Here is a 25,817-nt window from a genome sequence, read left to right on the forward strand (position 1 = left end):
CTGGGATGCCGATACCATCCTTCTCCTCCTCTCTGTAACTAGTGCAGTGGTTGAACACCAGTGGAACGGCCCAGCTGGTTGCCGTGGTAGCGAAGCATGCGCGCTAATGGCCTACGCTCGGCTCCCCGAAATGCGCTTCTACTAGCCTAGTGTAATTTTCGTTACAAAAAGCGTTGTTGCTCTGGGATCTCTGAGGAGACTGAGGAACGAAAGTGCTTGGCGGGCAGATAATGTGGAGATTGCGAAGCAGTGTCTAGCTCCGCGCACACGGGGACAAGGCGTTCAGTCGCAGTGAGAGGCGCGTAATCATAAGTGGCTTGAAGAGGTCCTACTTAGAGAGCACCTCTGAGGTTGCCTCACTGTGAGGCAGATTTTACAGTGAGATTCTTTCAAGGCGGTGTTACCGCTTCGATGACCGTGAGTCTTCTCGGCTAAAGCGCTGGACGGAAGACTAAGGTACTATTCGACCGCCTAAGGAAAGAACAGTAGTTTACGTTAGATAGCCAAGCACTGGAAGTAGTAGGCGAATATGTCCACTTTGTACAGGAGTAACAGCAGATCTAGACTATAAAAGGGAAATAACAAGCATAATAAGATTTGGATGGAGCGCATTGGGCAAGCATTCGCAGATTGACTTGTAGCGTACCGGTGTCACTCAAGAGGACAGTATACAACAGTTGCATCTTACCTGTACTTACCTGTATGGGGCTGAATCCTGGAGGCTAGCAAATAGGAACCTAATTAGGTTGAGAAAAACGCAGAGGATCATGAAAAGAAAAATGGTAGTGGTAACATTAGAGATAGGAAAGATGCAGAGTGGGTCAGAGAAATAACTCAAGTCACTGACATTCTAGTGGAAATCAAGAAAACGAAATAGACATGGCCAGGACATGTTGTGCAAAACAGAAACCGATGGTCACTTATGGTTACAAACCGGATTCCAAGAGAAGGAAAGCTTAGTAGGGGGCGGCAGACAGTTACGTGGGCATATGAGATGAAGAAGTTCGTAGGGGTCAAGTGAATGCAATTAGCACAGGATCGGGTCAACTGGAGGGATATGGGAGATACCTTCGCCCTGCAGTTGTTATATACCGGCTAATGATGATGATGATGATGATGAGCTTATTAGGCAACGTTCTTGAGGTGTGTTTGGGTGAAGGAGTACTTGGTGTGGGGATATCGAATGTCCAGATTAAATATTACTCTGAGATTTTATAGATATATCTAGCTTGCCTATGTGACTTTTTTTTATCCAAAGCATACGCTGAATATGATGATCACAGTCGAGAATTTCTCACATAGCCGTTATACAAGAGAAGAAAGAAAACGAATGTCCTTTTGCAATCTCGTGGCACGCCCTTGTGCCGCTGGGTGAAAAAGAAGGCGGTTTTAAAATATTAGTGATTCCCTTCGGAGTTCGGATTCCCACTTTCCTCGCCACCCGGATCTTGGCGATACTAATACGCCGACACGAATGCTGGCGCTCATCATCATGCAGGCCTAAAGTTGCAGGGGCCGGCAGGAAGACTGCTCGACTTGGCAGCCATGCAGCGTAGCATGACCACCGTAAGGCTCCTGCTATACCCGATGTCACTCAGCTCGCGGCTCATGGCGCTACCGTGGGACCAGCTTAAGCAGTCACAACGCCATTCTTCGCCAAGGAGCTTCATACTGAGGAAAGAGTATCTGCTGGCACTGCGCGAAGGCCGCCATCGGGAGGAGGGAGCCTCGAGGTGCTCTCAAGGAGGCCAGGAAGACGTTTTGGCGATGAGGCTGTGTCCAGACAAGAACACTGCTTGGCGGCTGCTATACCCGAGGCCAATCCGTTCGCGGCTCATGGGGCTGCCTTGGGACCAGCTTACACTGTCACTACGTCCGTCTTCGCTAAGGAGTTTCATCTTTAGGAAAGGGTATCTCTGTGCACTACGTGAGGGCACCCACTGGGAGGAAGAGCTCTTTCGAGGCTACCTGCTCAGCGTCGTGGCTGCCGCAGCCGGTGCCACCGTCGTTGCTCGCGGTGAGATCCTGTTGGAGTCGTATAGAAGCAAGGCCATTCCCTGCCTGCCCACTTCGGCTCCGCTGAGCGAGGTCAACACGCCCGGGGCCGAGAACTGGGGCTTCACACATGTGAATGTCATCAGTGTTTCCTTCATGTGGAAGATCAACAAATTCAGTTTCCACCGAGAAGTGGGGGAAATGATCAAAAGCTCAACATCTTCTGCCGCGGCCAACGATACACCGAGGTTGTGCCTAAAGAAGAACCCCAAGGGCCTGGACGAGAAGAGCAAGGATTACCTATCCGTGTACCTGCTACTGGTGCCCAGCAATAAAAGTAAGGTACATGCCAAGTTCACATTTTCTATCCTCAATGCCAAGCAGGATTATGGCCTGGTTATGGTTATGGCGAGTAAAATGGCATATCGTTTTTTTTTCCAAGGCAATGACTGGGGCTTCAAGAAGTTCATTGGGAGAGATGTATTGCTGTACAAGGCAAACGAACTCCTTGTTGACGACCAGCTCACACTATATTGTGAAGTGAGCGTTGTTTCGGACTTGGTGAACATTTCGTGGCTGAAGAACATAAAGAAGTTCAAGGTCCCTCAGTGCCGGCTGTCGAGGATTTTGTCACTTGTTTGAATGCCAGACGTTCAGCGATGTCGTCCTGAGTGTCAATGGGCAGGAGCTCTACGCCCACAAAGCTATCCTTGTCGCTCGCTATCCTGCATTTGCGGCTACGTTCGAACACGAGCTGGAAGTGCAGCGGAAAAATTGGAGTTCGCCCACACGGACCACCAGGTATTCCAGGAATTCTTCGTGGTGCTCCGTCAGACGAGTTCTGAAAGCGGGGAAATCGCCTACCAAAACAGCGCGGGAACCGTGTTGGAATTCTACCTTTCGTCAACAGCTATCATTTCAGAAGGCCATTTCAATATTAAAACAAGTCATTTGTAAAGGTTCTTCGGTTCCACCTGTGTTATTCAACCTATATTTATCCGCTGTTGACAAGCGCATTCAAGCCAACCTTTCTCACCTTCCTGTTGTAAAAGTGTCCAGATACGTTGACAATATCTTAATTATTTTTAGTAAATGACATGCGAAGAAATGTGATTCTGTCGGGAAGTGCTGAGCATTTTTTCTGAGCACGGTGCCGGGTTAAATTCCACTTGGAAAGCACCTACAGAGGGCCGCATGCAGTTCTTAGATATTGAATTGAATTTCACCGACAGTAATATTTGCTGTATGTACCATCCACGAACCAGAAGCGTCTGTTGCGCTTTGACAACGCGCACGTAAACATTGTTAAGCGGGGGATCGTGTCTTCCTGTCTTCACGGAGCCGTGACTAAATCATGCACGCATCGCATGGCCGATAGCAATCAAGAGCAGTTCAGACTTCTTCAAGAGATAGGCTTCCCCGTGGATTTCGTACTAGCAGTTTCTGAGAGTGTTTTTCAAAAACTGAAAGCCCCAAAGGGTCAAGTTATCGAGCAGGGAACAGACGTTAACAAAAACAAGACTCCTGTTCAAGTAACGCCATATTTTCATAGGTTTTCCCATAAATTCAAAAAGCTGGCAGCGCGTTATACCGTAAACGTCGTTTTCTCTGCTCCATGCAAATTTTCTCAGGTCAACACTAAGGAAGGGAAAGAACGAGATGCTTCCACGAGGAAACATCAAACGAAATTCACGGTATGCAAGGCTTACGTTGTGTACAGGATTTCTATCGGCTGTGGGCTTCTTTACATAGGGCAGAGAGGAAGATGCTTTAACTAAAGGGCGAGAGATCATAGATTGTGCGTACGTAATAAATCAGACAGCAACCTTGCCGACCACTGTAAAGCATTTTAAACAGAGGGAGATAATGAATGCTATCCAGATATAGATAATACATAATTTATAAGAGCCGCTAAAGGGAAAACAGAGCGCGAAGTCATGGAGAGGTATTTCATAAGAAAAGCCGGGCAGATTTGCGTCAGCACGCCTTCTATTAATTTACTTGACAGTAAGGTTGCATTCCTGGACGGACATCTGTCGGTGTTAACCATTTCATCAGTGGTGTTTCCCTCAAGACATTTTCCGGTTGTATTTGAGCTAGGATTGTCTTCACTTTTCTTGCTCGTATTCAATGCTTTTATTGCGTTACAATTCATGTTTTATAGCCGTTACATTTCCCTTTTCTTCTTAATCTTGTTAAACGCAAATCTCATTCCACCCTAGGCGGTTTTGTCCCTTCGGCGCCGTGATTCTTATTTTCTTTCTTTCTTTTCTTTTCCACGCGCTGTCATCCTGATAGTGCTATTCTTTGCGCATGCTCGCTGGCTGATGAACAGCTCAGTTCAGTCGTTCAGTCGTGTCCGACTCTTCGTGACCCTATGGACCATATCACGCCACGCTTTCGGGTCTCTCACTATCTTCCTAACATAACATAACTTCATCTGCAGCGCCTCAAGTATGCCATCTAACCATCGCGTTCGCTGCCTACCCCTTATCCGGTGACCCTCAACCTTTCCCAGCATCAAATCTTTCTCCAGCGACGCCTCTCTTCTCATCAGATGACCAAAGTAGCTGAGCTTTAACTTTAGAATATGACCCTCCAATGAGCAGTCAGGGTTTATGGTCGACAATATCCACTGATTTGATCTTGTGGCCGTCCAAGGAACTCTCAAGATTCTCCGCCAGCACCACAATTCAAACGCGTCAATTCTTCGGCGGTCAGCCTTCTTCACAGTCCAACTCTCGCATCCATACGTCACGACTGGAAATACCATAATACAAGTTATACGGATCTTGGTTGGCAGACTAATGTCTCTGCTCTTTACTAGGCGGTCAAGGCTAGCCATGGCTCTCTTTCCCAGAAGTAGGCGTCTCCTAATTTCATGGCTGCAGTCTCCTTCCGGGGTTATCTTGGAGCCCAAGAAGAGAAAATCTGTCACAGCTTCCACTTCTTGTACCTTGATGCTCCAGGACTTGATGGGGCAAGACGCCATGATCTTTGAATTGTAATGTTCAGTTTAAGCCCGAACTTCTCACTCTCCTCTTGTACGAGCATCAGAAGTCTCTTGAGTTTCACTTCACTTTCTGCCATTAAAGAGGTATCATCCGCATATCTAAGGTTGTTGATACGTTTCGCAGCAATCTTCACTCCAGCTGAAGACTCGTCCAGACCGGCCTTCCTCATGATGCACTCAGCATGTAGGTTAAATAGGCAGGGCGACAGTATGCAGCCTTGTCTCACTCCTTTCTCAATCGGAAAACAATCAGTAAGACCATGCCCAGTTCTGGCTGTGGCCTCTTGCCCTTCATACAGGTTCCTGAGGAGATAGATGAGGTGATTTGGAACTCCCATCTCTTGGAGAGCTTGCCTCAATCTGCTGTGATCTACGCAGTCAAACGCTTTCGCATAATCAATAAAGCAGAAGTAGATGGGTGTTTAGAACTCTTTTGCTATTTCATGATCCAGCGAAGGTTGGCAGTCTGGTCTCTAGTTCCTCTGCCCTTGCGAAACCCAGCTTGCACGTCTGGAAGCTCCCCATCCACATACTGCTGCAGCCTACCTAGGAGGATTTTCAACGTCACCTCACCTAGCTAGCATGCGAAATAAGCGCGATTGTGCGGTAGTTGGAACAATCTTTGGCACTGCTATCCTTTGGAATAGGGATCTAAACTGACCTCCTCTAATCCTGTGGCCACTGCAGGGTTGTCCAGATTTGCTGACATAATGTATGCAGAACGTTAACAGCGTCGTCATGGTTGAGGTTTTGAAGCAACTCAGCTGGAATGCCATCAGTTACGCTAGCTTTCTTCTTAGCAAGGCTGGCTAAGGCCCATTCAACTTCTCTCTTCAGGATGCCCGGCTCGAGATCAGTAATCACAGCCGTCTTATGTTGGGTTTGCACATCCGGGTCCTTCTTGTACAGTTCTTCTGTGTATTCCTGTCACCTGTTCTTTATCTCTGATGCTTCCGTGAGGTCCCTGCCTCGTTTGTCCTTTATCACGCCCAGCTTAGCACAGAAGCTTCCTTTGATATCTTTGATTGTCTTATACAGAGCTCTTGTGTTCCTCAATTGGCTGTTGTCCTCAACTGCTTGGCACTGTATGTTCAGGAAGGCATTCTTATCTCTTCTTGCGATTTTCTGAAAATCCGCATGGAGAGCCTTGTATCTTTCTTTTTCCCCCATAACTTCTGCCATCCTCCTTTCCTCAGCTATTTGCAAAGCCTCTTCAGATAACCAGTTTGCTTTCTTGCATTTCGTTTGCTTTCGAACTACCTTAGTAGCAACTTAGTGTATTACATCACGCACATCAGTCCACATCTCTTCAGGCACTCTGTCTTCTAGATCTAATTCTTGAAATCGATTACTCACTTCAACAGCATATTCTGATGGAATTTGATCTAGATCATACCAGAAAGGCCTTCTAGTTTTCTGCGTTTTCCTCAATCGAACCTTAAATTTGACAACAAGAAGCTGATGATGGGTGCCACAATCGGCCCCAGGCCTTGTTTTTACTGCTTGTATAGCCCTTCTCCATCTCTGCCTGCAAAGAACATAATCAATCTGATTCCTGTACAGACCGTCCGGTGAAGTCCATGTTTACAGGCGCCTCTTGTGCTGTTGAAAATGAGTATTCGCTATGGTCAGGTTATTTTCTTGACAAAACTCTACTAGCCTCTGCCCAGCTTCATTTGCCTCACCGAGACCGAACTTGCCTGTAATTCCGGATATTTCTTCACTCCCCACCTTAGCATTCCAGTCTGCAATGAGAAAAAGGACGTCTGATGAGGGAGTGCGGTCTAAAAGGCATTGTAGGTCAGCATAAAATCTTTTAACGTCAGCTTCTTCAGCAGTAGTGGTTGGTGCATAGACTTGGATAACTGTTATGTTGAAAGGCTGACCTTGCATCTGAAGTGAAATCATTCGGTCGTTTTTGGGGTTGTACCCTAGCACTGCTTCGCCCATTCTTCTGTTTGCTATGAGAGCGACCCCATTCCTTCTCCTGGATTCGTGCCCACAATAAAATACATAATGGTGGCCGGAATTAAATTCTTCCATTCCGGTCCACTAGAGCTCGCTGATACCCATGATATCAATGTTCAATCTGTCCATTTCTCGCTTGACGACATCCAGTTTACCTTGCGTCATAGATCTTACATTCCATGTTGCTAGGTGATATATCTCCTTGCAACATCGGACTTGCCGGTCGCTTCCCGACACGTCCACAACTGAGCGTCCTTTTAGCTTTAGCCCAGCCGCTTCATTCGTCCTGGAGCTACTAGGAATCGCTCTTTGTTCATCCCCAGTAACATGCGTTCCGCATGGGGGGCTCATCTTCCGACGCCATATCATTAATGCTATTGTGACTGATCATAGGGTTTTCTTGGCAGGAAATACTGGAGTGGGTTGCCATTACCTTCTGCAGTGAATCACATTTTGTCAGAACTCTCTGCCGTGACCTGTCTATCTTGGGTGGCCCTACACAGCAGAGCTCACGACTTCATCGAGTTTCGCAAGCCCCTCCGCCTGTCCCGTTACTTCTGAGTCGTCCGTGTCTTTTTTGCACTATGTTTTCGAAAATAATTTCCAACTAGCTCAAAATAAGCATCTGATTAATACAATGTGCGCTGAAGCCGACTCCGATCCGGCACCTAGTGGCAGCGCGCCTCTCCCCCCATAATCAGCCGTCGTATGCCGCTTGGACGCAGGGACCGCATCATCGTTCACTACTAGACTTCATTACATCAGCCAACTGTTTTTCATTTGTTTGACCAGACCCTTCATCCTTCATATCATTCCTTGTATGCCCCGAGGCAATAAACATCGCAAGAAAAAAAAAAAAACAAATGTGCGCGGAAATGCGTCGTTTCTTCTTTTTGGCCAAGAGAGTGCGAGGCTACATTTGAGACTGAATTTTTTGTAGCATGTGTAGAACTTGGAATTTGTTAAATATAGTGAACTACAGATTACACAAGTAAATAAACTGCTTTACGTGTCCTCAAGATTTAGGAATTAAACATTTTTTCATTCTTTTCTTTGTGGCTCGCGGAAACCAAAGCGATTGCTTTCGCATTTACACCCACTGAGCGCTGATGTCCGACTGTGACACCATGTCTCTATATCCATAAGTACTTGCACTGCGAGCAATATATTTTTTTTTGCGTATTTATCGGACGATATAGATAAAATTAACATCCAGGAAAAACATTTATGTTCGAAATACGAAATTCTAGGCCGAAAGTGTTAATTTGGACAGTTTCTGTTTATTGCTTTATTCCCTCGTCCCCTCCCATTTTAGGAGAAACTGACGATAAATGGAAATTACTTTTTACAAATAGAGCATTGCTTGCAAGTAACTAGGATGCTGCGTTCACTGAGAAAGTGGCACGCTGATTGGAACAGTATCTTGCCGGTACTCATGAATGGGACAGAAACGTGGAGGTGAATGAAGTCGTGTCAAATTAAGGACAACGCAGCGGGCTATGGTACTGTATTGCACTGTCGTATTGCATATTACTATATATAAGTTTTTTTTTTATTCTCATATCTAACTACATACCTCCCTTACTATTAGTTTCACGTGTGACCAATCCCCCTTGTGGGTATGTGCCATTATCTGAGGGCACAACAACGACTGAATATGATAGGTGTTAAATTACCAGGCGGCAAGAGAGGCAAAGTGAACCAGGGGACAAAGTTCATTTAATGACATGATAACCAGGAAAAGAAGTGGGCAAGTGTAGTGCCTTTACTGCGTAGGCAAGAGAACCGATCTTCGTTAAGGGGGACGAACAGGATTCCAGAAAAAGACAAGAGGCACAGGGACGACAGAAGCTTAGTTTGGCGAATAATATCGGGATGTTCGCGTAGATCAGGTGGCTGCAGTTGGCACTGGGCAGGCTTCCCTGGAGAGACGTGGAAGAGGCCTTTGTTCCGCAGTGGACATAATTGGCTCGTGGCGGTGCTGATGATGCTTAGAATAAGCTGTAGGAATAGTCCAAAAATTCTACGAAATTTTCACCATCACTGGCCGTTCTCGCAAGCTAACTACAGGGCACCCAGAACGTTTTCGGTGCGACTTTCTTAGCCTATCCATAAGCACTGTTATCTTCCGAAAGAGTCCCATGGCGTCCCTGTAGGTGTTGATGACGCGAATTGGAATATAGAAGCTGGAAAATTTTAAATTCAATTTTTCACATCGTTTGCTGCCATAGATATGTCAACACAGCTAGGGCGTTTACAATGAACTTTTACTACGGACAAAATATGATAATATAGCATTTCAAAAAGCTGCCGCCCCCCCCTCTCTCTCTCTCTCTCTTTATTTTTTGTTTAGTATAAAACATTCCTCAGAACTTAAAATGGGTATAGGGCCGTTCCCAGTCGCCTTCTTTGTGTAATTCATCATCATCATCATCATCAGCCTGATTATACCCACTGCAGGGCGAAGGCCTCTCCCATATTTCTCCATTTAGCCCGGTTCTGTGCTAGCTGCATCCACTTGACCTCTGCGAACTTCTTAATCTCATCCGCCCACCTAACTTTCTGCCGCCCCCTGCTACGCTTTCCTTCCCTTGGAATCCAGTTTGTTACCCTCAGCGACCATCGGTTATCCTCTCTTCGCACTACATGTCCTGCCCATGTCCATTTCTTCTTCTTAATTTCTACTAGAATGTCGGTAACTTGAGTTATTTCTCTGACCCACTCTGCACGCTTTCTATCTCTTAATGTTAACCCTACCATTTTTCGTTCCATAGCCCTCTGGGTTGTCCTCAACTTAAGTAGAACTCTCTTGGTTAGCCTCCAAGTTTCAGCCCCATAGGTGAGTACATGTACCTTTGTGTAATTATTTCCGGCAATTTTATACACTGTTATATGTACAGCCTTGCAGCATATTAGACCTGCATATGTAATGTCCTGCGATTTTCGAGGCAATTTTGTCATATTGTGCCAACACTGAAGTGTTCGCAACATGCTGCATTTAGGTACATGTACACCGCTTCTATATATAAGCAGCGAATGGCTCCACGAACGCGAACTCTCGCTATGAGTCCGTAAAGATGCTTCACAAGCAAAACGCAGAGGGGTGCGCTTGGGAAGTCCAGAGAATGTAGCAACAGCGTAAGGATTGTGAGATGTGATAGCAGATGTGATGCCGAGATGGGATAGCAGCCCTGGCATCAGGAAGTATGCGTTTTGCACAGATGAAGTCCCCCGATGCAAGAGACTTGTGTCTGAGCGCCGCTTCAGCGCCACCCTTTTTCGTGTTCCTCGAGCGACAGGCTCTTAACGGTGGTGTGAGCTTCCTTGAGATGGTCACTATAACCGCCTCATTCGGTAGTGAAGGCACAGATAGGCGATGTAAACAACCGGCTTGCGCAGACATTCGCAGTATCCTTGAGTGTCGCCTGGAAATATAGACAATTGCTTGGATATTTTTTGCGACATACACTGCGAATTCTGCCTTTCAAATGGTCTAGTAACCTTCATTGTGAATTTTATTGGCTTAAGATAGGCCAATGTTCGAAACAAACACGTATATAAAACCTTTGCTCTCGAATGAAATATGGAGCACGCAGAACTTAAATAGTAGTTATGACACGGGGAAGTACACATGACGAGCTGGAAAACGCTATGAAAGAAACTGCAAATTACAAGCAGGCTAAAAAAAAAAAAGCGATTACATGACAACTATGAGCTGTTCAGGATGTATGCTTCAATTATACTCAAATATTGAATGCAGTTATTGAGTAGCTTGATCCAATCCGATATAGTATGCGGGGGAAATGAGTTCTGGAATGAAGTGGCTCTCGCAAAATAAGGTGTTAAGGGTAGCGAATGATTATGATGGGTCTGCCGGGTACTGAGCTGAGTTAAATGTGCGTTTGGGTCTTAGGCCTATTTGCCATTCAATAGCAACTGCAAGAACATTTATGCGCAAGAACGTCGGCCTTGAATAGAGCTCGTGAATGTTGTTGGACGCCATCAGAGGAGATATGAAATCTGTACGACCGTGCACAGACTGAGTAAACGGGACAGCTCGGCGCTGAATTCTTTCTATTGCGCCGACGTTGTTTTTAGAAAATGTGTCCCAAATGACACAAGCATATTCTAGTTTCGGACGGATGAGAGGTGCATGTGCTAGGTGTTTTACCTGTAGCCTCACGCCTTTAAGATTGTGCCGTAATAAGCAGAGTTTGCAGAAGGATAATGAGGAATATTGTAAATCTTTTTTTTCCAGTTCAGTTCATTTATTTTTGTTAAATTCGATGCTGCAGCAAGATGATTGTCCCGGATGGCATACGCAAATTGATGTGGACGTTTCTTCCTTAAGACGCGAAGAAATACCGATATAGTGAAGGTATATTCGATGCCCCAGTTAGTCTTCCAGTCGCTTAAAGATTTCAGGGCCGAGTTTATTGCAAGCTGGTCGTTTTCTGAGTTGATTTTGCTAAAAAGGGCACAATCATCTGCAAACAACCGAGTTTTTAAGTACTAGTTTATAACGTCTACCATATCGTTGCGAAATATTAGGAACAGAAGAGGCCCTGACACTTCTCCGTGGTGCAGTTGATATAAATGGAAGACTAGGCGAGCTGCAATTGTCAATGGTTATATGCTGAGTACGATGGGAAAGATAAGAGGTAATTATAAAATCAGGAAGGCAAATTGCTTGTAGTTTCGTAATCAGTTATCGTGAGGCACACGGTCGAAGGCTTCACTAAAATCTAAAGACACCTGACCGGATATGTCAAGCGCAGAGCTGTGGAACTGATCAAGATTTGACAGCTCAGTGACAGTGAAAAGTCCCTTTCGAAAGCCATGCTGGCAGGATGATAATATGTAGGTTCTATTTAGTAGTCAGGGATGTAGTTCGAAACTGGGTGTTCTAACGTTTTGCAAGATAAGAATAATATAGAAATTGGGCGGTAGTCATAGACGGAATGAGGGTCGCCTATCTTTAGGATATGTAAAATCCGTGCAGACTTCCTATCCTCTGGCAACGTCGCAGATCGCAGTGACACCTGGAAAATAACCACGAGGAACTGAGCAAGCACCTCTAAATATCGTCGAAAGATGCTTTGGGTATTTTGTCTGGGCCGGGTGAAGATTTAACATTTAACCTGAGAAGCATGTTAACAAGGTGTTTACATCAGGCGAATGAGTGGAAAGAGGGAAAAACTGTGAAAATGATATTAAAACCTGGTGCGGTATTTGCTATGGAATATTTGGAAGCACGCCATAGTGAACTATTTGGCCAACTGGTTTATTTTATTCTCCATAGAAATTCAAAAAACAAATTGCGGGTTGTCTTTTATGAAGTTTGGGAGAGTGGTGTTAAAACATAATGTGCTTGGCTCGAGCCATGGCTAGAGATAAAGCAAGACAAGCTGCGGCAAATGCATTGGTCGCAGAACCCTTCTTATTCAACCGCTTTGCCTTTCGCTTTAGGTGTATAATATCTCTGGTCATCCACGGTGTTGATTTACTGGTTTTCCTAACACGATTCGAAATAAAGTTCTAGAGACAAAAAAAAAAAAGAATATATTTTCGAAGATACCTCACAATAAGCCTACATTATCACTGTTGAATTCTTCCAACTGAGCATCGAGGAAATATAGAATGCCGATATCATCAGCGTGTGCATAATCTTTGACCATTTTCAAGGCAGGTGATCTCTCGTAATGTCTAGCAGATAACGGAAAGGAACAGCAACCAGTCTGGAGGTCACATAATCCATCGTCGATAGAATCTTTCCCCTCAGCATGGGATTGGGGAAAGAAAGCCAGATCAAGGCTATCAGAAAATAGGTTGGAAACAAACGTCATATTTCGGACAATTTGCACAAGATCGTGATCAAGCATTAAATCAAAGGTGATATTCCCGTCTCTGAACGACTCAGAACCCGATTAAAAATTTTCCTGATCAATATTGGGAAGACTAAAATACATAAAAATTATTTTGTGCCTGCAAGAACCTGTCATGTGAGCCTGCAAGTTTTTCAAGAAATCCGGTGCTGAGTCTGGTGGCCTGCAAGAACCAGATAAAACGAGCACCTTTCAAAGAATAGATATTTTAGGCACTAACGGTCAGGTTCCTACGTGCGTCAAATGGCTGAACTCAACTGCTGCAAAGTTGGCGCTGAGGAATGGTTGGGCTCGGCGGTGCACCCAAACCAAAAGGCGGAGGCGACATACAGTACAAGACGAATGAAAACGAGCGAGGCTGTTAGTGTACGCTCAACCACGTTGCTTTTCCCCGTGCTCGTTCTAAATGAAGCACTTGTGTGTGAGACTTTCGTGCGGACATAAAAGTTTATTTTGCCCACCGGAGCGTGCTCCGCGGTCGATATTCCTTTCGTTTCTGTTTCTTAAAGAAAAATAAACAAAGGCCCGATTACACTGCTTTGATCTCCATGCATTTAGGGACATCGTACAGTACTTTTACTTCAGACGATGCGCAAAAGCCGGCACTAGACGTGGAATCGGCTGTTTTACCGAAGGGCACCATTTGTAAGGTTTGTTTACCTCTACCAGCGCGCCCTCGATCACGGCAACAGAAGTTACCCTGGAGCGCGTTTAATTTAAAACTTTAGCTGCTTCTTAATTTTTTTTGATGATTGTGAACTTGAAATGCGGTTTCTTGAAAACCTAAAGCTTTAGTTAATTTATTCACATGCTACATCGATAAAAAAAGTTAGCAAACAGCTTCTTGACGTCCGAATAAACCTCTTGCCGCGAAAATAAGCGGCCCGGGGCGGCACCCTGGCGATCATTGGCTGCCGAAAAGAACAGTTTTATTATCCGATATTCCAACTATAGTAGTTATTGAGTAGCCCAATTCAGACATTTTGTCGGAAATGAAAACGAGATCAAGAAGGATTGAGCTCGTGTTGGAAGTCGTGCATGAGGATGTTTCGACAGCGTGTACTAAACTGAGAGAAAATGCGACATCTAGCGTCAGTTGAGAATGACGACAAGACGAAGGCGCTTTAAACGCGCTCCAGTTAATTTTGGGTATATTGAAATCACCACACAAAATATGGGAGCCACGCTTGCAGTGCGGAAGCATGAAATTATGCAACGATTTCAATACAGAAACAATAGCATTTGGCGGCCTGTACACGGCGCCAATTCAAATACTGCGAGTACATAAATGAACAAGTATCCACAGCATTTCAACATTGGTGATATATGTGGTATCAATGCGTATCTGATGTTTTTCCTTCGTACAATTGCGATACCACCGCCTCTTGAATTACGATTGCGGCGAATTATTTCGTGTGATTTGGGTACTACTTCATCAGGAATACCGTCATGCAGCCATGTTTCGGAAAGAATGGTGACATCTGGATCATATGCAATAAATAACCATCGACGATCATCTGTTTTGTTCGCAAACTGCTAGCATTAATGACCATTACAGAGAATTGTTCATGCCAGGGTCAGCTGCCACTGCCCTCTCCGCAACGTCCTTTTGTGAACTTCAGCGTAACCTGCAGGTATAGTTGGTTATTCCCGATGCAGAGGTACCAGCACGTTCCGAGCATCATTCCATTCGGAATATATGTCATTTATTTTAACGATAATAAACGTAGAGAAAACCTTATGACCCTTGTCTGTTTTTTTTTCGTGTGCGTCACAGTGTTTTTCTTATGGCCTGAACTCGAGATGGAAAGACCTCCCATATGCTGTAATATGCGTGGTTCAGTTTGTCACAATTATTATTTTCTCCTTGTCTCTTCCATCTTGCAATTAAAATATAACAGGGCGGCATTTGTTTCTTGCGGCTTTTCCGAGGCGATAGTTACGCTCTATGGGAACGTTGGAAACTTTCAACTTGTGCTTCAAAATGTCGTAAGAAACTATCTTTTGTAGTGAGTCGGGTGTCGCCAGTGTACTTCTTGAGGCCGTAAACAATTAGAGTGTGCCGTCTGATGCGATTCTCTAGATCACCTTTTTTTAAGAGAATGTGGTCTACGTCTTCTTGCAGCTTGTCAAACGTCGTAGTGTAGTTGAGAACGGTAGATGAGAGATCAAGTTTGCTATCAATACAATTAAGCTTTTCCACCGTTTCATTTCGATGATGGTTTACTGTTTCCTTGAGTTCCTTCATGTCTTCCATAATTGTCTTAATCATCTTTGCTGTGTTTGGGCGGGGACGAGACTCAACATCACCACATGAAGCCATCAGATCGATTAAAAAGTGGTATGGGGAGGAAAACAAGGAAAACACGCCGTGGGCACGGAGCAAGCAAGATGAATATCGCTACTTTTATAACACTGAACTAGACGATCGTCTCCCGTCTGCACAAGGAATAGAAACGCATGTTTCAGACGCATGTCTTCGATGCCTGCGGCGTGCTCAATTGAGAACAATTAAGGTAGAAAATTAGAGGGAGAGGTTTTGGTATAGGAGGAAGGAAATGGAGGCATTCTGGAAAGTGATTTGAACTATGTGGCATCACGCTTTGATGTGTGGGAAACGCGCCTCAATATCAAAAAAATGTTATGTTTAGTTCACGCGAAAACAAGAGTCCTTCCCGTCAAAATACAACAACAATAGCAGCTCCCTTTACCGTGTTGGTAATTTCAAGCATTTAGGCGTATACTTCTCGTCCGACTGTTCATGGAACAAACATGTAGACTACTTGGCTAACAAAGCTAGTACTCTATTGAATTTATTTAAGCGAAATTCTTCAAAACTGCACTTCTTAACCTCAAATAAGCATTCTATATCACTAATATACGCTCTGGTGTAGAATATGCATGGCCAGTCCGGGACCCACACACGCACCACCTAATTAAAAAACCAGAACGTATTCAGGCTATGAGAGACGCAGTAGTGGAGGACGTCGGAAATTTCGACCGCCTGGAGTTCTTTAACGTGCACTGACATCGCACAGAGAATGTGTTATCGACAAGTTGGTTCAACCTGACTGAGGAAACTGTCGCCGATAAAGGACAAATTGGACACAACACACATGGGCGGCAGACGGGAAAATGTGTAAATGACAGACGGAACGAGTCCTAATATTGTGCATTGAAAGGGCTCAAAATAAAATTGCACTAAAAATACTTGAAGCAGTTGAAAGCAGAAAGTGAGACGAATCTTGCATAAGTAGCCCGTCAGTCGCGTTATCAACAAAGGAGGTATTGTTCCTGGTGATCACTGCACAAACGACGCGTGTATTTTTACGATACGTGTATGATGTGAACCTTTCATGTTTATCACCTCGCTGCAGATAGTCGGCGTTCCTGCAAATAAACTACTAGCTGTTATTGCGAGTTAAGTGGATTGTCTCTAATTTGTGTGTTTTGTTTAGAGCCAGTTTCCTCCGACTTGCCATAATGAATTTAGTGGTGAGATAGCGATTAAACGAACTTAAAAAGCGAGCTCTCATGTGGCGCGAAGAGAGATTTGAAACGTCACGTTCCACGTTCTCAAGTTTTGGTATTCTAGCCACTTAGGAGTGACTGTCCTCCGATGTTCATGTTCTCTTTATTCAGATTTGCCCGCGTCTCACTCCACTCTCGATGGAAGCGCATATGCCTTCTGGAAAGAGAAATTGACGATGCTTTCGGCAAGGGTACATGTGCATTGCACAGAATACACGTCTCGCGTGCGAGCTTTGGAAACGGTATTTGCGGGCCATTTGCATGTTCCCGAAACAGGGCGCATATTTCTTCCAAACTTTCTATAAAAAAATGACTTTCTGAAGCCCTGAAATGCGACGTCCATAGGCGTCGCGACGCAGGGTCTACAGCGCTCAATTCGAGCTCCAAGTGGCCTCGTGCCACCTCAAGTAGAGCATTAAGCTTCGCACCATGCTCCAATGAAATCCACCGTAAATTCGTGGTCGTTATTTTTGAGAGTGACGGTACGAAATGAAGTACATGACACGGCACGGCAGATGGAGCAGTTCAAATTTGGCGCTATTGGCTTGCAACACGTCAACAGCGGACGTCTGATCTGCAGATATATCGTGCGCGCCCTATGCGCTGTTTCGCTTTCGTGCGGAAAAAAAGGCGCTGCATTTCATAGCGCTGCTGTGCTTTAGAAAAATGTTTTCTCCATTCTTTTATTTATCGTTTCAAAAAATAACGTGGCATCGTCTTGGGCACGGTTTCAAACAAAGTCTTAATGGCGCTAACAATCGAAGTATGTTAATAAAGAGTTAGATATTTGTATATTTTGTTGCATAAATAAAATAGTTTTGCAGAAAATAGTGTACGGCGAGGCTGAGAGCTCGTTCCTGCATATATTTGGTTCTTATTGAACGTCTTTTTTGTATGAATTCTCGAAAGTGTTCGCTCAAACACCCGGTATATACTTGCTACTAGTTAACTTCATGTGGCTGCAATTTTGCGATCTTATTATCAAAACTGTGACTGAACAGCTTGTAGTATAAGTGCTCCGCGGGGAGTGTCGTATGATTTTCTAGGTGGGGAGAGGGATTGGAACTGACGGTACACGTACAGTATTTGTCAAAAGCACAAACACAAAAATACAGCACAAGGGGCCTGCTTCTAAGCTTATTAAAATGGCTTGTGGGCACCTCCAGCGTTCCCAAATTTGCAGCTGACGAGTAAACTCTTCCTCCTGCTTCTTCACCATAGGTATTCTAGGAGTGCCGCCACGAGCCCTGTTACATACATGGATTCGGAGCCAACTACCTGGGTTGTATGGTTTTCGGAAAGACTGTCCCACCGATTGTACGCTTTGAAGCCAGTGTATCGGCCATTACGGTTTCCAAACACCACTTGGTGCACTGTAGTCTACGCCGAAACCGCAAACTCGTACAGCGAATACAATACCAGCAAAAATGAACTTTAATGTATGTCGCAAACTTCACTTAAAAATATTTTAACCCGCGAGAATGTAATGTTTTGCGTGCGTAAGTTGCCTTAAGTGTCTGTGGCCATTTTTTTTTATTCCTTTTGGCAAGTCTAGCTGTTTTAAGACGGACGCACAAACAACGGCTTGCGGTCTGACTTAGACCCCCAGTGCTAATGCATTGAAACACTTCATCGAGAGGAGAGGACGCAAAATATTCTCACTATATAAAATAAACATCCGCCTTCTCTCAGTAAGGCCCAAAGTCTCAAATAGTTACAGCAATAATTCCAAATGTATCTTTGTTACCAACACCGCAATGGCTCAGATCTAAGAGGGCTCGATTACTGAGCCTGGAGAACCAAGTTCCATCCCGGTTGCGGCGGCGCCGTTTCGATAGAAGCGAAGCCTAAGGTGGCGAAGCAGTGTGCAAATTCAGCGCGCGTTAAAGAACCACAGGTGGTCGAAATTATTCTAATCCCTCCCATACGGCGTCCCTGATAGCATGAGTTCTTTGGGACGTTACACCGAATAAACCAAATCAAGCCAAACCTACGGAGGCCAGGATCAGCACCCCACAGACCAAAATTTATCAGTGAATTATGCATATAAACGGCAGGTTCAATGAGCTTTACGCAGCTAATTTGCTGGAAATTGGGAATCAGCATGTAGCAGTAGAACCGGGGTTCGGAAGAAATAAGGGACACCTGCACATTCGAAATGCTGAGTCGAAACCTGACATAATAGCACTAAAGGATGATAGGGGGCTAGTTTCACTAGCCAACTATAATGCATACCATCAGTTTCGTGTGGTGAGGAAGCACGATTTACTCGCCGCATTGCTAGCTCGCAGGAACATTACAGCGATCAAGCATATGGAGCCAAGAGAGATTACACCCTAGTAGAAGTTCTCAGGAAAAAGGGGGGAACAAAACCTCTACATCAGTATACAGCTCGACTAAAGACAGAAGCGCGGGCGTGGATCTGTTATGAGTCCCATTCCATTGCGGCGTCCTGGATAACGGGACTTTCACCATTATGCTCGAAGTTTTGTCAGCAGAGTCGGTTGGGGGTCTAGAAAGCGGGTGCCGTACAGGTGAAGCGCTGTATACGTACCAGGCCATTACCAACTAATAAAAGGAGCTTAGAGCAACCCTGTCTCCTCCTCACGTTTTGCTCAGCTGAGAACAGGCTACCACGTGGCGGTGCCCCTGAACGCGTTTGCAGCCATACCCCTGGACTTACTCGAATATCTTTCCTGACCTAGCAACCCCGTTCTGCAAATTGTGCGACGAGCCTGCCACATTATACCATACATTCTCGGACTGCGCGGAGGATCCGCCTCCAGTAGATATGGTCAAATCACCCTCGATTGAAAAATGGGAACTTGTTCTCGCCAGTACCGACCCGGGCGATCAGTCCTGGGCCACGCCAAGAGCGCTAAAGGCCGGCCTAGGGAACACTCTTTGCAGTTATAGGATATAGACATGGAATATAGACATAGATAAAGAATCCTCTTTGAGTATCGTGCAGTCACAAAGTACAGAAAAACTTTGAGGGCCCGATTCGGAGGCGATAGAACAGGTTGATTTCCTACGGTTTTAAGCTCTGTCACTGAGCAGTTACTAAGAAACGTGAAGAAAAAAAACAACAAGGTTGAAAGCAAAGCGCCGTAAAAGAGAACTCAGCCAGTGGCAATTCCGTAGTCCCAGAAAGTTGCGCATATTCTAAAGCATGTGGCGGCCAAGTACAACGTTCCCGTCGAGTTTTTTTGCCCGCAGGAAGCTCGCATCATTGTGCCGAATGATAAATTCTGGAAAAGCTAAAAAAGTGTTTCAAACGAAATATGCGGACCCATTTGGGGAATGTGCTTTGGGGTTGTTTATAGCAACCCACTAGCGTGCGGAAAAATTTACGTTGGACAAACGAGACATTGTATCAATGAAGGTTTCGGAGAGCACAATTGCACTCGAGCGATAGAACTGGTTCAAGTCGGCTGCTTCACAACAAGGAATGCGGGAAAGAAGAAAAGAAGAAGCAAGCTTCAAGAAACCAGCAATGTCCGCGAGAGTAATTGTTGGAGGACTACAAGAGTGGGAGTCCCCACGTTAGCACGGCTTCGAGCAAGATCCGTAAAAAAGAACGTAAGTTTTTAGATATGATATAGATTCCGTTGAATCGCCTGTGACGTCTCATTTTGCCTTTTTCAGGATCTCACGTGTGATGAGTCTCCTGTACTTCCCTTTTTCTCCCCCCCCTCCCCCCATCAACTAACCAATCCCTCTAATGAGTTGCGCAAGCCATTTCTTACCTCCTCTATCTCTGTGCCGCAGCAATTGATATTTACCGAACTGAACGCACTGAAGCAAAGCGCGAACTAACTGTAGATGAAACCTCGAATTGATTTTGACTACGTCCGGACTGTGCAAACTAAGAAACTCCCGTCGCTTTCTAGCGAGAAGGAGAGAATATCGCCGGTTTCCTGTGCAACAAACACACAAACACAATATAACAATGAATGTTAATCAATTCAGAAATGTTCCAAGGAAATTCAGGCCACACAAATTTGGAATTTCTTTTTGCATTCTCCCACTTGGACAGTTTTTTTGTCTCTAACGAAAATTTCATCGACATGATGGATTTGGGTACATTGTAAAAAAGAACATTGCATCAAACAAGAGCAAATTAGATTCGAAATAATGCATTAGGCTAATGTCGTCATCCTCAGTTAGAGCTAACTATCTATGCTGTAGCGAGATCCTGAACTCTTCTTCCCTCCCTCTCCCCCTCACCGTTAATTGGTTGATTAACTTCTTTCTTACTAATATCTTTCGTTACCTCTTCAGATTTAGACTTTGAGACATCACCATCCTGTGGTCACTGCATCGCACCTTCCTGATTACCTCTACACCCTGCATAATGGAGGGATTAGAACACATTATGTAGTCAATTTAATTTTGTCTCCCCGTTAGCACTTTTCCATGTCCAGTTCCGGTTCTCCCATATGCTGAAAAAGGTGTTCATGATTCTTAAGTTATTGCGCTCTGCAAACTCAACTAGTAACTCTCCCCTGCGATTCCTAGAACCAATGCCGTAGTCACCTACTGCCTGGTCTCCCGCGTTTTCCCTACATTGGCATTGGACTCGCCCATTGATACAGTATACTGCGTCTTTCTTTTCCGAATTGCCAATTATACGTCTTCATACAAGTTTTCAACTGCCTGGTCCTCAAGACTACATGTAGATGCGTAGTCCTGTACGACCTTCAATTTATACCGCTTGTTAAGCTCAATTACGAGGCCTGCCACCCTCTCCATAATGCTATAGAATTCATCTATATTACTAGTTGTATACTTTTTGTTCAGAAAACCTACTCCTAGCTGTCACTTAAATCTCGATAACACAGTACATGCCCGTCCTTCAGTAGAGTATATGCCTCATTCGCCTCCCAACCTCACTGAGCCATATTACATCCGAATTCATATAACGTCTAGTTAATTCAATAGCACTGCTAAACCAGCTTCACTATACTGGGGTTCTAGAGTTTAACGTTGCCAGGTTCAGTTTCCAATGGCGGCCTGTCCAGCAGAGCCAGAAATTCTTTGCACACCCCGCTGCGTCACAGGTCTGACCGCCACCGTGGTCAGCTGCTCCGCCGCCGGTGGTGATTAATTGAAGGCCGAGGCTGTGTAGTACTAATCATGGGAGGACATTAGCCTAGAAGCAATGAACAATAATTTCAGAGATATCATTACTGAGAGCGCTGTAGAGGTAGGTGGTAGAATAGTTAGAGAGGATACCTGTAAGCTAGGGAGACGAAAGATTTGATTATGAAACGCCAAAGTATGAAAGCTTCCAATCTAACAGACCAAATAGAATTGGCAGAGATATCAAAGGTAATCAATAAGCGCAAAGTGGCCGATACAAGGAAGTATAACATGGAGAAAATTGAGCATTCTGTAAAGAACGGGGGAAGAAGAAATTGGGCATAGGCAAAAATCAGATATATGCGCTAAGGGACAGGGCGGGCAATGTCATCACGAATATGGACAAGATAGTCGAAGTAGCCGAGGAGTTCATTACTGATCTTTAGAGTAGCCAAAGAAGTTAGGACAATAATGAAATAGGAGGTAGGGGAAATGCAGTCAGACGTTCCGCCAGTGACGAAGGATGTATGAAAGCATTAGAAACTATGAAAAGGGGGAAAGCTGCTGGAGAGGATCAGGTAACTATTGATTTGTTGAAGGACGAGGGGGAGGGGGGGAGGGGGGATATGCTAGAAAAACTGGCCACCTTGTACACGCAGTGCCTGGTGTCATCGACGGCACCGGAACCACGGAAGAACGCAAACATTATCTTAATTCATAAGAAAGGGGACACTCAAGAATTGAAAAATTACAGACCAATCAGCCTACTGTCTGTTACATATAAGGTATTTACCAAGGTAATCGCTAATAGAATCAAGACAACTTTAGACTGCAACTAAGCAAAAGAACAAGTAGGCTTTCGGAAAAGGCACTTTACAGTCAATCATATCCATACATTCAACCAGCTGATAGATATAAGCACGGAATATAACCTGCCCTTATACATGACAGTCATTGATTACGAAAAAGCATTTGACTCAGTTGAAACCTCGGCGGTAATGCAGGCATTGCGAAACCAGGGCGTAGACGAGCGGTACGTGAAAGTGCAGGGATATATATATATATATATATATATATATATATATATATATATATATATATATATATATATATATATATATATATATATATATAGTGACTGCACAGCAACCATAGTTCTGCATAAAGGAAGTAACAAAATTCCGATAAAGAAAGGTGTTAGGCAAGAACACACGATCTTCTCAGTACTATTCATAACGTGCTTAGAGGAAGTATTCAGAGACTTCGAATGGGAGGAGTTAGGAATAGGGGTAGGTGGCGAATACCTCAGTAATCTGCAATTTGCGGGTAACATTGTCTTGCTAAGTAACTCAGGAGATGAGCTGCAAAGAATGATTGACGACCTAGACAGGAAAAGTAGACAGGTAGGCTTGAAAATCAGAATGCAGAAGACTGAGATACTGTTCAACAGCCTAAGGAAGGAACAGCAGTGTACGTACGGTAGCGAAGAACTGGATGTAGTAAGCGAATATGTCTACTTAGGACAGGTAGCAACCGCAGATCCGGACCATCAAAAGGGAAATAACAAGGATAATAAGATTGGGATGGAGCGCATTTGGCTAGCACTCGCAGATTATGACTAGCAGCTTACCGGTATCGCTCAAGAGGAAAGTATACAACAGTTGCATCTCGCCTGTACTCAACTAATGGGCGGAAACGTGGAGGAACCAAGAGGGTTCTACTTAAGTTGAGTACTACTCAGAGGGCTATGGAAAGACAAATGGTAGGGGTGACATTAAGAGATAGGAAGCGTGCAAAGTGGGTCAGAGAAATAACTCAAGTCACTGACATTCTAGCGAAAAACAAGAAAAAGAAATGGGCATGGGCAGGGAATGTTGTACAAAGAGAGGATAACCGATGGCCACTTAGGGTAACAAACCGAATTCCAAGTGAAGGAAAGCGTAGCAGGGGACGGCAGAAAGTTAGGTGGGCAGATGAGGTTAAAAAGTTCGCAGGCGTCCAGTGCATGCAGTTAACACAGGACCGGGCTAATTGGAGGAATATGGGAGATGCCTTCGCTCTGCAGTTGGTATAGTCGGACTGATGATGATGATGAACATGTTAGGCAATGTTTATGAGGTATGTTTGGGCGAAGGAGTACTTGTTGCGGCAATATCAAATGTCCAGATGAAATGTTACTTTTATATTTTAAAGATAGATCTAGTTTTTTTACGCGACGGTAAATATCAGATCCAAAGCATACGCTGAATATGATCATCACAGAGAATTTCTCATACTGCCGTTATTGCTCTCTCGCCACGAATACAAGAGAAGAAAGAAAACGAATGTCCTTTTGCAGTCTCGTGGCACTCACTTGTGCCGCTAGGTGAAAAAGAAGGCGGTTATCAAATATTAGTCATTCCCTTCGGACTTCGGATTCCCATTTTCCTCGTCACCCGGTTATTGGCTGTACTAATGCGCCGACACGGATGCTGGCGCATGTCATACAGGCCTAAAGTCGTAAGGGCCGGCAGGAAGACTGCTCTACTTGGTATCTATGCAGCTTTTTCAAAGCACGACCAACGTCAGGCTGCTGCAGTACCCAATGTCACTCCGCTCGCGGCTCATGGCGACACCGTGGGACCAGCGTACGCCGTCACTACGCCATTTTTAGCCAAGGAGCTTCATTCTGAGGAAAGAGTATCTGCTGGCACTGCGCGAAGGCCGCCATTGGGAGAAGGGAGCTTCAGGGTACTCTCAAGGAGGCCAGGCAGACGTTTTGGCGATGCGGCTGTGTCCAGGCAAGAACACCGTTCGGCGGCTGCTATAACCGATATCACTCCGTTCGCGACTCATGGGGCCGCCTTGGGACCAGCTTACACCGTCACTACGTCCGTCTTCGCTAAGGAGTTAAATCCTTCGGAAAGGGTATATGTGTGCACTACGTCAGGGCACCCACTGGGAGGAAGAGCCCTTTCAAGGCGGCCTGCTCAGCGTTGTGGCAGTGCGGCTAGGTCGGGGCTTCTGGCTGCCGCAGCTGGTGCCACCGCCGTTGCGCGCGATGAGATCCTGCCGGAGTCGTATAGAAGCATGGCCATTCCCTGCCTGCCGCTGAGTGTGGTCAACAGGCCCGGAGCAGAGGACTGGTGCTACACACATGTGAACGTCATCAATATATCCTTCATGTGGACGATCAACAACTTCAGTTTCCGCCGAGAGAAAGTGGGAGAAATTATCAAAAGGTCATCATTTTCTGCAGCGGCCAACGACAGCCTGAAATCGTGCCTAAGGATGAACCCCAAGGGCCTAGACGAGAAGAGTAAGGATTACCTATCCCTGTACCTGCTGCTGTGGTCCAGCAATAAAAGTAAGGTACACGCCATGTTCAGATTTTTCCTCTTCAACGCCCAGCGGGAAGAGACAAAAGTTATGGCGAGTAAAATGGCATACCACTTTTTCTACGGCAAGGACTGGGGCTTCAAGAAGTTCATTCGGAGAGATGTCTTCTAGAAAATACGAACTCCTCCTTGACGACAAGCTCACACTATACTGCGAAGTGAGCGTTGTTTCGGACTTAGTGAACATTTCGGGGCAGAAGAACACAAAAGAGTTCATGGTCCCTCAGTGCAGCCTGTCTGATGACTTTAGTCACTTGTTTGAAAGCCAGAAGTTCAGCCATGTCGTCCTGAGTGTCAATGGGCGAGAGCTCTACGCCCACAAAGCTATCCTTGCCGCTCGCTCTCCTGTATTTGCGGCCATGTTCGAACACGAGCTGGAAGTGCAGCTGAATAGAGTGGATATCGCTGACATGGACCACTAGTTATTCCGGGAATTCTTCATGGTGCTCCGTGATACAATTTCTGAAAGCGGGGAAACAGCCTACCAAAACGGCGTGGGAACCAACAGCGATTCGTTCCTTACCCTGTTGGAATTCTACCTTGCATCCATAGCTATCATTTCTTAAGGCCATTTTTATATTAAAAAGGCATTTGTATCGGTTGCACCTGTGGTATGCAACATATTTTTATCCGCTGTTGACAAGCGCATTCAAGCCAACCTCTCTCACCTTCCTGTTTTAAAAGTGTTCAGATACGTTGACGATTTCTTAATTATTTTTAGTAAATATCAACGAAAAGATGTGATTCTGCCAAGAAAAATGTGATTCCGTTTGTAATGTCATCCCATGAAAACATTTGGCCCGCCACGACCAACTTCATCATCATCATCAGCCTGAAATACCCACTGCAGGGCGAAGGCCTAGCTCTCCCATATTTCTCCAATTAACCCGGTTCTATGCTAGCCGCATTCACTAGACCCCAGCGAACTTAACCTCATCCGCCCATCTAACTTTCTACCGCCCC

The 25,817-nt window shown here is 45.1% G+C and overlaps 2 pseudogenes; both read left to right on the top strand.

Moving 5' to 3' along the window:
- The first annotated feature begins 1,587 nt into the window (after positions 1–1,587).
- On the top strand, positions 1,588–20,104 carry LOC146202276 (speckle-type POZ protein B pseudogene; annotated as a pseudogene).
- A 4,385-nt stretch (positions 20,105–24,489) lies between these two features.
- On the top strand, positions 24,490–25,420 carry LOC146202277 (protein roadkill pseudogene; annotated as a pseudogene).
- Positions 25,421–25,817: the final 397 nt, after the last annotated feature.

This window comes from Amblyomma maculatum, chromosome 1 (genome assembly GCF_055883805.1).
Source record: "Amblyomma maculatum isolate TAMU_Amacu chromosome 1, ASM5588380v1, whole genome shotgun sequence".
In the NCBI taxonomy this organism is placed as follows: Eukaryota; Metazoa; Arthropoda; class Arachnida; order Ixodida; family Ixodidae; genus Amblyomma; species Amblyomma maculatum.